We start from the raw sequence: 4,385 nt of genomic DNA on the forward strand, positions 1-4,385 counted from the left end.
ACAGTGTCAGGTTATTTCTATGTATTATGATGTCATGGTGAATTTTTGGCCTTATTGTTTTCTGTTTTATACTTGTGTATAACTTTCACTTGATTTGTGAAAACATGGAAAGTAATTAAGCTGATCATTGAGTAAAATAACATTAAGTTGTAAGCAAATTCAATAAAAGCTTTTTTCCCATCACTGCTTTGGTTTTATTCAGATATCAGAATTGGATAATTTGATGTGGTAAATCTGCTTTAGAGCAGCAGAACAATCATTTGATTTGTTTTTTATGCTATTTAAAGTCATTGGCGTGAAGCCTGGTACAAACAAGTTATATGAGGTTAAGTCATATAAAAACTAGAAAACAAAGTTTGATCATCTTTTATGTTTCAAAAATAGCCTCAGTATTTACAGTCCACATCAAATACATGATCTCTTCTCACACTCCTACTGTTACCACTGAGTGAAGGACCAGATCAAACTGATCTAAACAGACTTTGTCCTGGGAGGAACTAAAAAGACACGGAGAGCTGAATGAAAAAAGATACAGGACAAAGCACATGGGAAATCTGGGTGAAGAGAATAGTGGACAAACAGACGAGTTTGAAATGAAATGAAATGAAATGAAATTTTATTCGAACATGATACAAATATAAAAATAAAATGGTGCACAGTAACAAGAAGTGCATAAGAAAGAAGAGAAAATACAGATTTTTTTGTTTCAGTTAACATATCATGCTCAAAATGGGGTAGGAAGAAGTGAGAACTTATAAACTCCTACCTTTGGGGGCAAAATGAATGTACGTAGCTGAAAATAGACACCAACATCGGTAGCCTACAAGGTACTTGTTAAGCGTAAGGTTCTGTATTGATATTAGCTAGTCATCTTTTAGCTAACATTACCTGCATCCAGCAGCTTTACTCAACTCAGTCGGTTAGTTTGGAGGGAAAAACTGTGAAAAGTTCTTTGCGTTTTGCTGGTTTGCTGCCGTGATTCTAACACAAACCTACGTAGCTCCACACAGCAGCAGCAGGTCTCCTTCACAGGTGGAAACCCAGCGCGAGCGTCATAGCGCTCATGTTGCGTTTAAAGGCGGCTCGGAAAAACAGGTTACAACATGTTAACAACGGATTAAACAGTTTTAACTGCTGATAAAAGTGACAGAGGACACAGATATGGGAAGCGTGGAAGCCTCTACTGTATCTAATTGACATAGGAATAACAGAGAGTTGGCCATTCTAAGGTAAAAACCCAGCGTATACGGTGTTCATGTTTTTTTTTTTTTTTTGTTTTTTTTCATCCAGACGGCTTCCCCCGGCAATGACACGGCGGGGGCGCGCCCCACAGTTTGGGAACCTCTGATTTACACCATAAAAAAAAGAGAGCCATTGAACAAAAAATATCAAGAATTAAAATGGACAAGACACATTTAGCCTGTCGTAAAAATGTATTGATTGAGTCGTGTTTGTGATATCTGACATATTGACTGGGGGGGTATTGTGGGTCAGACCTTTCACTGGCATTTTGTCCTGAACCAAAAAGCTAAATAGATTTGCTTAAGCAACAGGAGAACTTGAGCAAATCATCTTTCTGAACAGAATGAACACATTATAGTTCCAATCCTTAAATTAGAGAAGCCGATGACGTGCACCACAGGGCCGCCGTTCTGAAAGCTACACAAGAAAAGAAAGAGGCTCTGCCCTCTGCCCTCCCTCTGCAGATCATGAGACCAGGAGAGAGACCAGAGACAGAAACTACGTCCAGACGGAGCGGGTACCTGCAGCCTGCAAGCCGTCGCCTCCCTCAGTCCTCGTGTCATCGCCGATGCATGTTGAGTACGGAGGCCTTTTCCTGCCCCCTGTGGCCCACAATGCAGAGAGCCTGGAGTTTGCCCAAAGTTTTTCAGTGGAAGACTCTGATGTGTTTGGGGTGACACATCCCAAGTCAGGTAAAGTAAACCAGCTGGTGTATCTTCCCATAGTTTAAATGCTTAAATCTTAGGTGTAGTCAATATTCCACCCTACATAAATGTCACTGATGAAGTAACATGCCACATCAGAGTTAGAGTAGCTTTTATGTTTGTTGTTCCTTTCAGACTGATGACATGCTAATGCTCAGAAAACATGATTCCATTCTTCCTATGAAGTTTCACAAAACTTTTAATCATTTTGATTTTAGTGTTTCTTCAGTTTTCCTAAACGTTAAACCTAATAGTTTTAACGATGATGTATTTGGTTCCCAACCATCTGCAATGCTGACATTTTCAATATGAGACTTGATCTATGAAAAAGGCTTTGTACACATAGAAGCTGTGTCCGAATTCAGGGTCTGCATCCTTCGAAGGACGGATTTGTAGGCCGATTACATCATAGCGTGGCGACAAGGCCTGTCCGAATTCAAAGACTCCTTCAAATGAGTCCTTCTTTTCCCCAGATTGGAAGGATGGGTCCGGTGTATCCTTCACGCCCCACCATATCCCATAATTCATTGCGGGTCCAAACTGGGCGATCAGGCAGAGCGTCAATGGCGCTGAAGAACGACAAATTATTTTGATATATTACACTTTAAATGATGGCAAAAAATTGGCAGCAGCACAGTAACAGGCAGCCTGAAGGTCATAGGGAGGTCATATCTGGTGAACATCCACACAACAGCTGCCATGGCGATGTAATGGACCTATGCATGCAAACGCACACTATTATTCAGGTACATAACGTCTAAAATGAGTGGAAAAAAAATCACTCAATCATTAAAAAAAAAACAAAGTAATCAGTAATATGAAAAGGCAATCAAGAGTTAAACAGTTTAAATAAAAAGAAAAGAAAAAGTCACCACTAACCTCGACATCACAAGCTCTGCCGTCGCCCAGCCCACGGCAGCGACCGTGATCTGATGCTCTCCTTTCCCAGCATTACGAGACATCACCAGATGGAGACCCAGCCGGTCAGCCAGGTCCACCGTGGACTTCATGAACTCCTGAGAAACAAGTAAACACAGCTATATACCTAGACAAAAACCTCTTTCAGATCTGCACCACTTAACAATTTTGGGATTAAAGGACAAACCAATATTACCAAGCGGGGGTGTTTATTATTTTGAGTTTCTCTGCTGATTTTAGTTCAACAATAAAAGGTTTTGCTTCTCACCCTAACAAAGTCATAAACACCGGCTCCTTCCCAGTTTGGGAAAATGTAGCGAGAAAGAGCATCTAAAAATACAGGAGGATAATGATGGTAGAAGAGTCATGTTGAAAAGTCAAGACTCACTGAGAAAACAGCCGGGAACTCAAAAATCAGACCCTGTTCAGTGAGCATAACATTCAAAATGGCTACCCTCTCATGCTGTTACTGAGGATAAACTATTTTCAGGATTTCTGAGGTGTGTGAAACAGAAATTATAGAGGAAGAACAGAGAGAGAGGATGTTTTAATTGAAATGCGTCACTTTGATACTAATTAAACTTTAATATGGCAATAGGCTGCACAGTGGCACAGTTGGTAGAGCTGCTGCCTTGAAGTAAGAAGGTTCTGGGTTCAATTCCCAGCCCTGGTCTTTCTGCATGGAGTTTGAATGTTCTCCCTGTGCATGTGTGGGTTTTCTCTGGTTACTCCAGTTTCCTCCCACAGTCCAAAAACATGACTGTCAAGTTAATTGGCCTCTCCAAATTGCCCTTAGGTCTGAGTGTGTGTGCATGGTTGTTAGTCCTGTGTGTCTCTGTGTTGCGGTGCGATAGACTGGCGCCCTGTCCACGGTGTACCCTGCCTGGAACAATAGCTGGAGAGGCACCAGCAACCCTCCTGACCCCACTAAGGGACAAGGGTGTAAAGAAAATGGATGGATATATAGCAATAGATATTTAAATCTTAATCTGTATTTTCCGTATTTATATACGGTCTTTGAATGCAGGTCATCTGTGACAATTTAGCCACTTTGTCTTTTCATTGCATTGACAATATTTTTAAAAACAAAAAAGTAAAAATTCTACTAGTTTATAAAATGTATAACTATATTCTCACATAATGTATAAGTTTTTAATGACTTATTATAATTGAGAGTCTTCGCCTTAAAAATAATTAAACTTTAAGACGAAAAAAACGAAAGAATACATTCAAATACTGTAGAAAATAAGATCTGTGCGTCGCCTGCACCTGATTGGCTCAGCTGGTCATTGGTGACGTGATCCTCGGATTTCAAACTCAAATCCCGAAACACACGTCACAGATTGACGTCAATGACCGCCTGAACAGAGTCCTTGAATGTAGGCCTTCTGCGATCATTTGGTCACTAATCATTTTCTTTGTCTTGCAGGTAAATACTTAAAAAAAATAAATAAATAAAAAAGCCATTAAGGATAGGTTATGCTTCCTTAATTTACGAGCATCACGATGCGGGATGAAAAG

This window comes from Poecilia formosa, unplaced genomic scaffold (assembly GCF_000485575.1).
Source record: "Poecilia formosa unplaced genomic scaffold, Poecilia_formosa-5.1.2 Scaffold1541, whole genome shotgun sequence".
In the NCBI taxonomy this organism is placed as follows: Eukaryota; Metazoa; Chordata; class Actinopteri; order Cyprinodontiformes; family Poeciliidae; genus Poecilia; species Poecilia formosa.